The sequence below is a fragment of the Pinus tabuliformis genome, chromosome 1_1 (assembly GCF_031772625.1).
Source record: "Pinus tabuliformis cultivar Carrire ecotype Pingquan chromosome 1_1, CPIR1, whole genome shotgun sequence".
NCBI classification, from domain to species: Eukaryota; Viridiplantae; Streptophyta; class Pinopsida; order Pinales; family Pinaceae; genus Pinus; species Pinus tabuliformis.
In genome coordinates, this window is record NC_142297.1 from 861797939 (window position 1) to 861811988 (window position 14050).

The window sequence follows — 14050 nt, forward strand, 5'->3', positions numbered from 1 at the left end:
GGGAGGGTAATGTGGCCGTAATGACTTCAATGCCGGGTTCCTCATTAGTTTCTTCATGATTTAAAATGCTATCATTTATTTTTGAATAAGCAAGAGTATTCGAATGAGAGTGTTCCATACATACATCCATAGTTTCAGCTATATGAACTGGGGGAATGGATGAATCAGAACACATACCCATTACTCCTTCAGGCGGTCGCGGCGTCCTTCCGGGTGACTGCTCCTTTGCTAAGTCTTTCTCCAAAGCTGGTTCCTTTCCCGTCGAGGAGGCTGGAATGTCCTGGTGGTCGGGTTCCGGCGGCATCATTTCCATCGGGCCCTCTGCCTCCTTAGCCACATCATTCTGCTCAGGTGGGAAGCTCTGATCATGAACATGTTGGAATGGACTGTATACGGTCTCCCACTGCTCCGGCTCCTTTTGGAATCTCCGCCTTCTCCTTCCAAGAGGGCATTCCTTTGCCAGATGCCCGTGTTCGTGACACCTATGGCACCTGAAAGGCAAATATTCGTAATCCAATGGCTGCTCGAAGACCATATCCTTGTATTGCAAGTTTATCCTCTTTGCAAGTCCTCTGCCTGGGTTCAAGCTGACTAAAATGCGAGCCATAGTTTTGATACGAGATTGTTTGAAGGACATGTCAGCCTCCAAATAGGTTCCCAATCTTTCCCCTATAGCTTTGAACACGTTTTCCGTCCATAAGAAAGGGGCCAAGCCAGGGACCCTAACCCAAACAGGGAATACATCAGTTTTTTCCCGACTTGCATCAAACATCGGAGACCATTTCTTCAAGAGGACAGGTATATTCCCAATCGCCCAGTTCCTTGAAAGGACCCAATCCGCCGCCTCTTTGCTATCAAAACGGAACATAAACCAACCTTTTACCAAGGCAGAGGCTTCGAAAGGCCTTTCTTCCCCTACCATCCAGTTCCTTTCACCCCAATCTTGCAGAAAACTAGGAGAGAATTTCTTCCCTCGCGCCCTGCCCACCACTGTGCATTCGGCCACCTCCAAGGATTCTTCGATGCTCACCTCCATCCCTAAGACCAGATTCCCCTCCAGCTCCTGCTCGCCAATGGGTCTTTGTTTTTTCCGCTTCTCGCCTCTTTTCCTTCCGCCAATGTCCTCCTCCCTAACTTCTCTACTTGCGTCGCCCCTTTCTGAGTTAGGGTTTGAGTGAATCAACCCCGGCTCTGTTCTATTAGAAAAAAGGAGATCCTCAGCCCCCTGAGGTGAGAAAGCAGATGAGGGAAGGGTTACCTGAAAACCTGGGGTTTCTTCATGAGTTCCCGCTAGATGATCTGAGGGTGTTGGATTCTCCGGCCGACCTCCATGCCCTTTTGGGACGTCCTGCTCTTTCCCAATGGAGACCCTTGATAAGGCTGAGGGTTTTCCAGCCTTTCCCACACCCGGCCGCTCTGCGCTTTTGATGAAATTTACTATATCTTCTAGACCCCCGGATAGAACTGGCTCTTCAAAGGGCAGTTTCCCTTTTCGGCCCTGGGTCGATTGACAGAGGCTTGTATGCAAGGAACCCGCATCTGGGTTGGCTGGATACTGCGTGCCGAGGAAATCTTGATGAAGAAAAGGGTTCTCTTCATGTCTTTGTGTCAGCTGAATGAAAGATTGATGAATCTTGTGCGTTTCTGGTGAGATAGCTCCAGATCTGCAAGAATCAAAACCTCCAAAGTACCTTTCAATGTTTTTTTCTGTCGGGTCTTTACCCCATACTGACAGAATGTCTTCCACAACCGGGTCCAGATCAACAAGTTCATTGGAGTTTACCATGGTTACAAAAACGGAGGATAGAGTAAAAAACGAGAACGGGTTTACCGCCAGCGCAAATGTCAAGAGGGTTTTACCCTTTTCCCAGCTGACCGCCCAAACCAATAAACTATCACCTACAGCTGCCCGTTCCTCCAAAGCTGAGAACTGTGCACTCCTGAGCGACGTTGCTTACCTCCACCGGTCGTCGCCCCCGTTGATAGCCCAATCCCTGTTCAGTCAGGACCTGGCTCCGTCCAGACCCGTGATCGAAACCTCCGCCTTCCCATCGCTCTCGAAATTTTTTATCTATATAATAACTTACATAACCATAAAATTATTTATACTTACATCTCTAAGTTTATATTTACTTTTCACAATTACATAATATACCCAATAAATTATCAACAAACATAAAACATAATAATAAAATAAATATAATATCACATTAAAAAAAATAATACATACATAAATATTATTAAAATTACTAAAATAATATTAAATTATATATGATACTAAATTTCTTCTTTCCGTGTTTACCCGAGAGATAACTTCTTTCCCTGTTTACCCGTGGTCTTTCCCTGTTTTACCTGTGGTCTTTCCCTGTTTTACCGTGGTCAGTGTCCCTGTTTTACCCGTGGTCAGTGTCCCTGTTTTACCTGTGGTCTTTCCCTGTTTTACCCATGGTCACTGGATGCCGGTTACATTCACGTAAAGACTAGAGAGGTAAAGACTAGAGCTTGATCTCTACTCGGTCATCACGACCTGACCCCAAGGATTTTCGGGGAGAATTGACCTGGTGACCTCCCAAATGGCGAGGCGTTGACTTGACCAGTTGGGCTAACCCTTGGGGCTGATAACTTTCTCTGTTTTCTTCGAAGGCCTCACATTCTAAAATGAAATGTTTTTTTATTTCCACTTTTTCGGAAGAACAAAAAATGCATACTCTTTCCTCCCACACTTCTTTTGGCCTTTTCCAGCGCTATGTTGTCTCCCTATTGTCTTTGAATGCCTCATATTCTAAAATGAAATGTTTTTTTGTTTCCACTTTTCCGGAAGAACAAAGAAATGCATACTCTTTCCTCCCACACTTCTTTTGGCCTTTTCCAGCGCGAACAAAGAAATGCATACTCTTTCCTCCCACACTTCTTTTGGCCTTTTCTAGAGCCATGTTTAACAACGGAGTTGATGAGAATTAGTCATTAACTGAACAATAAGAATTTTGGCTTTCCAAAAGATATTGGCCTCTATGTATGCTTTTGGTTGATGACTATGAGTGGGATTAAACACTTCAATATAGCACTTTTTCTTTCTTCCTAGCTCCTTATCCCATGTACGTTTGTGGAACTAAACTTATCCATAACAAAAGTTTTTATCTCTTTGTTGTTTATGAGACACGTGTTCAAGCAAATACCCCATTTACTAAACCATTTGCTCTTTTGTTGTATCCAAGTTTTTAATCTCTCATGGCCATCTACTATCTTCCATTTGCTCAATTTTTTTTAAACATTAAATACTTAAACAAACCTAACCTTGCCAGAGCTTCGATGTAACTTGCTTTTTGCATAAAACGTTCTAAAAAATTTAATTTTGTATAGTGATTTAAGGGGATGATGATTTATGTTTTGGGAACGAACAATATGTATTTTTTTATAATATAATAACTATATATGGTTAGATTTAATAGTTTATATTTTAATATATAAAATAATTTTTGATATTACAATTATAATGTGTATATATTTACGAGGAAAATATTCTACACCGTTTATATTGGAAATATTATTAAAATATTAATGACATAAAGAGATAAAGATGTTAATTAGATTCATTTATTATACGGAGGATTAATGATTTATAATAAAAATTCAAATATTTTTATAATATTTTATATTATATTATATAATATTAATATTTATTATATATATATATAGATAGATTTATGAAATATAATCACATTCAAAAGTATGGAAGTTTATAAGATTTGAAGTTGGAAGGTATTTAACTGTCATAAATAAGAACCATACATATTGTTTTATTTAATTTTTTTAATAAATATATGTCATATTTTAATTGTGAGATATAAAATTCATAGATGGTATTCTTTGTTCAAATCCATTTTATTAAATAAATATTAATTTTTTTTTTTTTTTTTTCAATCTGAATATATATGTAATTAAAAATAAATAACAACAACCACTTTTTTGAATACACAGAATATTTTAGAAGACCGTAAAAAATATTTTCATTAAAAATTACCTTTTTTGAAAGTTTAAATTTATAATATACGTTTTTTTAATTTAAATTTATTAATATTACATTAATTTATATTTTTTTTTATTTATATTAGTTATTTTAAATTTTTATTTATATTAAAAATTTGATATTAAACTTCTATTTATAAAAAATTTAATAAATAAATATAACACAATTTTTTATTTATATTAGTTATTTTAAATTTTTATTTATATTAAAAATTTGATATTAAACTTCTATTTATAAAAAATTTAATAAATAAATATAACACAATAACACGACAAAACTCTTTTTGCCATATCTTTTTTCTAAAATTAATAATGCACTAAAATAGAACTATCCTCTTTTCGCAAAAGTGCTTTTTAGGAAAGCTTTGCTACCTTGCCATATCTTTTTTCTAAAATTAATAATGCACTAGAATAGAACTATCCTCTTTTCGCAAAAGTGCTTTTTAGGAAAGCTTTGCTACCGTGCGCAAAGTATTTAGGTTATATATATATATAATTTATTTATTTATTTTTATCTCATTAATATCTTAAAAGTTTTAATAATTAAAATTAAATATAATTAAAAATATTGAAATTGAATTATATTATTTTTTAATATAAATATATTTTGAATATCATAGTTAAACAAAGTTTCCCCCCTCTCCCCTACTTTATTTGAAATTTATATGGACAAGCTAGAAGGTTGTTTAGAGGAAGCAAGATGTGTTGGCACGATCTTAGCTAGGATAGTCAACATCTTTCTTCTCTACGCTGATAATATTGTTCTTCTCGCAAGGTGCCCATCTGATCTTGATAAGCAACTTATACTTCTTAAGGATTTCTGCTCTACCATGGGTATGATTGTTAACACTTACAAAACAAAAGTTATGATTATCAAATCCAAGAAGGACATTTAAGCTAATTTTATGTATGACAATAGTAACTTGGAGGAAGCTTTTCCTACAAGTAACTAGGAATTAATATTCATCACAAGCTCAACTGGAACTATAGCATTGAGAAAATGATTAATGGGGGATGGAAAGTTTATTTTGGTCTTGAAAATAATTGTAAAACGACAAACCTCGTAATGTTGGATAGAAATAAGTTCCTCTTTGAAACTTCAGTCACTCTGGTTATCTTTTATGAATGTGAGGTTTGGGGTTGTAGCATCTCTAGAGAATCATGGAGAAAGATTGAGCAAATCCAGAAGCATTTTATAGTGTATAACCTCAAAATGAAAAGCAACACACCCTATCCTATTCTCCTTATAGAAGTGGGTCTTTCCCATATCAAGAGCCTAGCTATGACTAGGTTTTTGTTGTACAAGCACAAACTCAATAACATAGGAGACCATAGACTTCCTAAGATAGCTTTAAATTCTAGCCAAAACCACCTAAGGCTCAAACGAGGTTGGTATAAAGACAGCAGTGCCTGGTTAAACCATACCATTGGGAGATTGACGAGAATGTTGCGTTGCAGAACATTAATAACATTAAAAATATTGTTACTTCTAAGTTCAAAGAAAAAATGTGGTGTGAGAAAGATTTAGCAGCTAAAAAAAAATTAAGATATTATAAGGAAGTCATCAACCCTAAAAGATAAAAAAGTATCTCTCTGTTTTAACTAGCTCAAAGAAGAAAATTAATATAGCCAATATTAGAATGAACTCTCATGAGCTCCATAGTGAAACAAGTCATTGGGCACTTCCTAAAACGCCATGGATGGAAAGGTTCTGCCATCTATGTGAGAATATGAACATCGAGGATGAAAATCACTTCCTCTTAGAGTGCCCCGTGTACAACCACATTAGATCTCAGTTTCAAAATCTTTGTTGCAATACTAACCTTCCTAGCCTTTTACGTTGTCAAAATTACAGTAAGCTCGGGAGGTTTCTCTCCAAGATTTTTGAGCATAGGAATAAAATCTTAAATCTAACTAAATAATTCGATTCTTTAGGTCCGATAGATCAAAGTTTGGTCTCAGTGGACATTAACCATCATCATCATCAATAAAATATATAATTTAAATTTGTTTAATAAGAAAAAAGTAACGTTTGATTATAAAAAAATAAAATATCAATTTACCAATTTAATATTTAATATAGTTAATATTTTTTTTTAAAGTTTGATAAAATTATATCTTCATCATATCTAATATATAACCCTAGTTACTTTACATCAAAGATTATCATAACACAACACCATTACTGTCTATCCAAAATCCGATAGACAACATAACCAACATTTTAAATAAATAAATTATCTTAACACAACCCCTCATTACCGTCTATCCAAAACCTATAGAAAACATAACCAACTCTTTAAATAAATAAATAACATATTAATTTGATAAAAAATTTAAATAAGTTATATTTAATTTAAAAATAAAAATATCTCTCAAACTTTCTATTATTTTGAAATGAAGCGTGCATGCTATAAATGCGTGTGATTTTTAATCCATAACCTTAAAAGTACTTAGTGAATATACTAATTTTCATAAATTGCATAAATATAAAAGGAAGGGGACCTTGTAAGTCTCCATCGTCCTTATCCTCGTTCTCGCAGTAATATAGATCTCTCTAGTAATGCAAATAAAGTGTAGGAATTAATGGACCCCAATAATACTATTTGTAAATTAGAATACATGGGATGATAAATGCATTTTATTTATAATAAAATCGTTGATTGGAAAATAAACATATTTTATTATATTTAAATGTTTATATTTAAAATTTTCTCTTGAAACAAGATTAAAAATAATTTTGATATAAAATAAATAAACGTTTTATAGTAAATAGTACTTGAGGAAATATTTCATTTATTATTATAAGTGAGGCCATATCTCACATAATTATTTGTATATGGAGAATATTTATGTAGAAGGTATTTTCATCATTGGAATTTGTTAGTTTTGTTGAAGTGTTTTTAGAGGACATACCTAAATATTTAATCGGATGAGGTGGTTTCTAGTTTCTAGAATGAGGGACAAATGTAATCGTTATAAAAAAGATTTTAGTTACAATTGATTTAATTTTAAGCTAATATTTTGTTTAAGGAGAAAATATATAGAGAAAAAGAGAGTAATTTCTCAAAGTCGTTTCTTAATTCTCGAATTGTAAAATTATATCTACTAATTATTTGAAGCTTTGAAGTTAACATCACACTTTTTGTTTTACTTTGAATGCATGTTTTCAAGCTTATGCAATGTTGAGCAATTAGATTCTTACCTAAACATGAATTACTATCATAGTATGTGGGTGCCCTTGTTGAAACCAACTGCATTAACAACATTAAATGCTTTGTACTTCAAACCTTTGGATACTGAAAGGTCTATCGATAGCTGAAAAATTCAAGGATTGATGATTCCAGGAACTTCCTAAGTTTGATAATCCATGGTTCTATTTTACTGGATTTGTAATCAAAAGAGGGGAGTACGCAAGCTAGGGTCATGCATAACAGATTAACCAAGGCATTTCAGATGACTAGTGGGAATCCCAAGGAAGCACTGAGAGGGTGAATTGATGTTTTCCATGTGAATGTTAGTGTAATTGTATGCAAAGTCGACACAAGGTTCCGGAGTGAAGGAATCACAAGCATGGAAACCCCTCTCTAGCTAATGTCATGGGGGTACCCTAGCCCCCACTACAAACCTTTGATTAACTCGACAAAACCCTCATTGTCGATAAGTAGAATAAAACTTTGAATTGGAATTAGGAGTGTGAAGCACCTGACCTCCATTGACATCATAGGAGGAGGTCCCCCACAATATTTTGTAGTTAATTCGCATGGTCAACTACAATTTGTCGAGAGCAGAGGGTCCCACATCATTGAAAAATTCCAATCTTAAAGTTAGAATGGGCATATGTATGGAATCGTGACAAAGGTTTGAGTCACAATAATGAGTATTTTTTTATGAAGAACTAAGATTGGCTTGGACACTAGGACCTTGGTCCTCTGAAAAACCCAAGAAATAGAGGGAGCAAGTCTTAGGGACACTTAAGTGCCAAGGGAATAAATCGAACAAGGCCTACTAGCATATTCTTGCTACATTAGCGTGGTATCAAAGAAGGAATTTTTATAGAGATTGAGGCTTGATAAAGAAACATTTTGAAGAAAACATGCCAAACAATCAGTAGAAATATGCCACCCAGGAGAGGAGGCTAAGACAGGAATAGAATGTATGAGGATTTACGGTTGGAACTGAGGCGTATCAAGAAAATAATAGAAGTCATGGAAATAACCCAAATAAGAGAACCTGATGTGGGGGACATCAACGAGAGGAAAGATACAAGATGAGAATATCAAATGGAGGGATCACTAGGAAGAGAGAAATCAAAGGAATAACTAAAAAATATGGTTACCAAAGTAGGACCCACACTAGAGATGGAGGTGCCATTGTATGATGGAAACTTAAATGTGGAAGAGTTAGTTGATTGGATCAATGCACTAGATAAATACTTCAACTATGAAGATGTGGGGATGATTAGAAGGTCAAATATGTGGTGAACAAAATGAGTGCACATGCAACATTATGCTGGGACATGTTGTAGGTAGATTGGAGGAGGAAAGTAAAAGAAAATATTAAGAATTGGGACAGAAAGGTGGCTAAATTTAAAAGAAAACTTATGCCCAAGTATTATCAGTTGAATTTGTTTAGGTGATTAAAAAACATGAGGTAAAAATATATAATAGTGAAACAATGCACCGAAGAATTCTATGGGATGAATATAAAAGTAGACCACATAGAGAAAGATGTTGAGAAGGTGGTGTTGATGTTGCTTTTAGGCACCCTATTAAAAAGATTATGCTGCGACATGTTGTAGGTAGATTGGAGGAAGAAAGGAAAAGAAAATATTAAGAGTTTGGATAGAAAGGTGGCTAAATTGAAAAGAAAATTTATGCCCACTGATTATCAACTGAATTTGTTTAGGTGATTAAAAAACATGAGGTAAAAATATATGATAGTGAAACAATACACCAAAGAATTGTACGGGCTAAATATAAAAGTAGGCCACATAGAGGAATATGTTGAGAAGGTGGTGTTGATGCTAGTTTTAGGAACCCTATTTAGCGAAGGAGAAATGACCAAGACCACACCTCTTTAAATAGCCCTATCTCTTTGGTGTGGTTATCCTCAACACGTTATAAGGCTTTTGGTGTGGTTATCCTCAACACATTTAAGGCTCCATCATCCTTTGGATTATTCCTCCAGGGAAAATCTAATCCTTACCTATACTAACTATATATAGCTAAACTAAATTATATTCCTGAAACTATGAGTTGATAAAATTAAATATAGTGTATAGATAACACATAGATAATAACTAATACATATAATAAAATGAAACTAATTGTATAGAAAGAATATTAATTAAAAAAATCAATTTACAAGAATTAATGATTATTAGCAATACCAAAATATGTACAAATAGTTATGATACTTTACAGTAAAGACTAAAATAAAACATATTGGGTACAAAAGAATAAAAAAGTAATTGTTCCTAGAAAGATGAAAAAAAAAATCATAATTTTAATTTACATATGAAATTATAAATTAAAATTAAAGCTAACAAAGGCAATACTTAATGTGAAATAAAAGACGTTCTAATGATTAAAATCATTAATAAATGCAAAAGAAACTAACTAATTCGGTCTACTTCTATTCCTTAGTCGAGATGTAAAGCATTACTATAGTAATTTCATGAAAGAAATATTCATCCAATTACTTGTTTATGAATAAACAACTAAGAAAATAATCAGAATGAACGTAGAAGCACATAAATTACTATAAAAAATTAATTCAATTCATATCATAAAATTAACATAATCTAAGCTCTATATTACTAGGATAAAACCACATAAACCTTATGTAGATATATGCCTAAATTAGTAATTAGTCTCAGGACACAAGTCAAAGGAGACTATACTTATTGAGTAATGTGATGATTTGTTAACTATTTGGAGAATAAAACCATACAAATAATAGTTACTATCTATTTTATCCTGAGGAATCAAATCACAAAGAAAGCATAAGATGATAAATAATAAAGACTATGGAACAATTTAAAAAAAAAAAAGTAATTTACTCAATAAAACGAAGCCTTAATACACACAGTGTTATTCAAAAATATCCACAGTCAAATATAGTTTAAAAAAATTCATTTTTCAGAGTTTCCCTCTATAATAACATAGATACCCACTTTTAATTACAAAATCAAAGGATTATATAATGATATTTAGGTCGATAGGCCTTCCTATGCATCAACAATCGTCAACCTATTTACCCTGTTCCGTTCGATCAGATGACATACTTTCAACCGTTGATTTGAAGGGTGGTTTCTGCTGCCGATTTTACAGGCAATTGTTATGCATTTTACGTCGGAGTTCCATGACGCCACTTGGGTGCATCACAATCCCAAGTCCAGGTGCATGCACCCGTCTCCACAAACTCCTCCCTCTACATTCGATAGGGTTTAGAGGTTAGTATAGCGCCGTGTATATATTCGCGTAGAAATCCAACTACTCCTTTTTCTATAGCAACACGGAAAGAGTCGAGCGCAATTTTATTTGGGTCTGTTCTCAGCCTGCAATTCTTGAGCGAGGTAAAAATTTCTCAGAGCTCACATGATTTGTTAATGGATTTTCAGTCCAATTCTCAATGCAAATTCAATGCATCTTCTTCATCTTTGTACATCAAATCCTTCAGACAAAAGCAAAATTGACAACAACAATCTAACGACTTTGTTTTTCTGAAATCCTACACGTGGTTTTGGGAGCTCTGGAAGTACAGACAGGTGGCTTTGAGAGTTCTTTAGCTAGGTACAACATTGAAATTTTGTGCATAAGATCCTCATTAATGAATGATCTGTTTCCCTTTATCTTTAGCCAAAGGAGTAAACAGTAGACCCCCCTTTTTTATCTTACTTTGGATGAAAACCAAAAGGGTTTCGATCTCGTGATCTCCTTATATAGACCCAACAATACGTTTCTCGGCGGGTAAGTGCTCCATGATGGGCATGAGTGATGCTCCTAAGAGGTCCATCAATCACCGCGGAAAAGGGCTAAGGTTCCAGGATGGGCTTCCTTTGATGGCCAACAGTGGGGTGGGGTTCCTAAGGCTGACGTGGACCCTTTCCCACCTATTCCTCCAACCTCGTCCTCTTCTAATCATCTCCAGGGAAAGCCAAGTCAGGGTTCTATTATGGACAAGAATTATATGAAAGATAGAATGATGTCTCAGTTGTGGTGTGGCATGAAAATATTTCCTTTATGTCTCCAAATTCTAGAGGCAAGCCCTGGAAAGGATTTTCTCAATTAATAGAAAAAGTTGTTGTTAGGCCAGAGAAATCGATTGATCCTTATCCTAATACAACCCTAGCTAGCACTGTTATGCTGCAGGGCATGACAGATGATGCAAATCAAAAAAAGGTTGCTGTAGAGAAATTGAAGGCCTTGTATGGTTTGGCTGATGAGAGCCTATTAGAGGATGTTTTAGTGGCTGTTAATTATGAGCTTGAATAAGCCTCTGCTTCCCTGGAGTCTATGGATGTGATGACATTGCCAGAGAATTCAGATGCCTCTGATGCATCTGAAGCTATTGAGAATTCTCTACCTGATCAGAGTTCTGAAGGAAGTGGCCCTCTATTGCTTGAGTCCTTGGGCTTTGAAAATTTACATGTGACAGTTGCAAGAGGACACATGCCAACTGCTCCCCCTGAGTCAGAATGGGAGGAAGATGATGTATATTTGTAACATCAAAAGGAAGCATTGCAAATGCTCTGGTATATTTTGCTAGCCTCTTTCCATGAAGTCCATTGAATTGTTTTAAGGTGATCATTAATAATAATTCGGAAGGCATGAGCATATATTATCATCGCTTGTTTTCAAGCAAGGCTACAAATCGACATTCAAGGGAAGCTGAAAGAGCTTCTTTGCGAGGCAATCATAGCAGATGAAAAGGCCTTGATAACTAAACAAAGGGTAAAAAAGAGGTAGAGACAGGCCAACAAGGATGTAAGTTCCACGAGATCAAAAGAGAGGTACTCAGGCCTTGGTCCAACTCACTCCTCTCCCTGGTTTCATGTCGTTTCCAGTTGCGATAATCAGCAACTGCTTAGAAGTTTGTAGAGTGTGGAGATTGAGAAGAATGAAGAGAATAATGGAACTTGTGTGGCAAATATGGTCACGAGAAGGATTTCTAGAAAGGTAATGCTATCCTCACTTTATCTTTTCAATTGGCCCCTTTAAATTTGCAAAGTCACAGTTCATGCCTCAACATATTATAAAACATTTTTAATCATTTTATTAACACTATTTTAAGTACCTTTTACTTTCCATGGAGTAAGCTTTGCTGCTTCTAGAAGCTGTTAAATTTTGTTTCTACCTGAAAGGAAGAAATCCAGTCATTAATTAATGATTTCCATCTAAGTATGTATATAACATAGTCCACAAACCATATAGTGCTCTAAGACATATTCATGTGTCCTAGAATGGCTTCAGAGGTTCCCCTCGCATCCAGCGTCCATCAACTTTTCCTTTGACCACTCAAAGTTGTCTATGACTGGTGTAAATGCTGAAAATATGGATAAATAGCAGAACACTGAAGGGATTCGTGGTGATTTTGGGTTTTCTTATCATTATGAAGTATAATTGTAATGTTTAGTTTTTAGGGTGTCTATTTTGCTATTCATACAAAAAATGTTTTAGTGTGAGGTTCCACTTACTCAGGTGACTTTATTATCGGTTTTGGGATGGCTAACTTTATTTAATTGTACTTTTGTTGTGTAACATGGGAAAAAGCAACCTCAAACTACAGCACAGGAACCCGAATGTAATGTTCTATTAACAAATCCTTTGCAGGTGAAAAATTTGTTAAATGATACTACTAATGAGCATCATCTCAAAGAAGCCAAGGAAGGGCCAGAAGAGAATGGATTTAACGATACTAAAAATCATTCCAAGGTAGCATCGATAGGGCCAAACAAGAATAAGCATTTATTGAATGATGATTGCTAAAATATCATTAAACCAACTATAGAGCGCCTAAAAGATCATGGCTCTAACAATGAAAAACTTGCTTCAGAGAACATATCATTGGATGGAAAAAGAATAAAAAGGCCAAAGATCATGGGTCCTAACCATGTGGAATCCTCATCTATAGCGAATGATGCCCGTACTTCATTAGAAACACATGATGGAAGCTTATGCAGTAAAAGGACTTCGAAAGCGGCCACATCAAAAGCAAAGCTAACAAAAAAAGTAGAAGTCCAATCCATCTGGAAAAATCTAATTGAGGATATAAAAGAAAATGTCAGTACCCTGACACGAAAATGATCCACTCCCAAAAAGGTAATTTGGAAACCAATATGTTTGTCACCCCAATAAGTTATCTATCTTCCCTTGGAACCATCATTATGAAAGTAGAGAAGTTAACAACATTCCCTTTGCAGGTGAATATTCAAGAAAATATAGTGTTATTGTTGATAACAACCTGAAAGCACAAGCACGAGATAGCTTTGAAAAATAGAAGCAGGCATCTAAAACTATTGTGGTGTGATCATCACCCCGTCTTAGGTCACTACAGTGAACTTGTTCCTAGAGCTAGTGGCATTTGGGACATGATGAAGTGACTCAGCTACACAGGAGGAGAACATGTTCAGGCCTTAAAAAAATTGCTCCAGTGAGTCATGTTATATACAATATCATCTTCAGTTTGATGTTTATTTTGATGATGTAGTTACTCTTGAAGCCATGATAATATTTTAATTAGTAGATGTTTATGCTGATGATTATGTAGGAAGGTTTGCTTTGTAGGTAAAGCAAAAGGCAAATCTGCAAGAGCATTATCACTAAATAGTGTGTTGATCTAGTCTTCTTCTGTATGAGCAGAACAATTTCTTTAAGTAATCTTCATTTTGCTATAGTGAATTTTATGAGTGGGATTTATTGAGGTATTAGAGATTAGTGGTGGGGAGGAGGGGGATAAACATCATAATTTTCAGTATTTAAAGAATAAAATATATGGTGGTCGCCAAACATAATCCCTT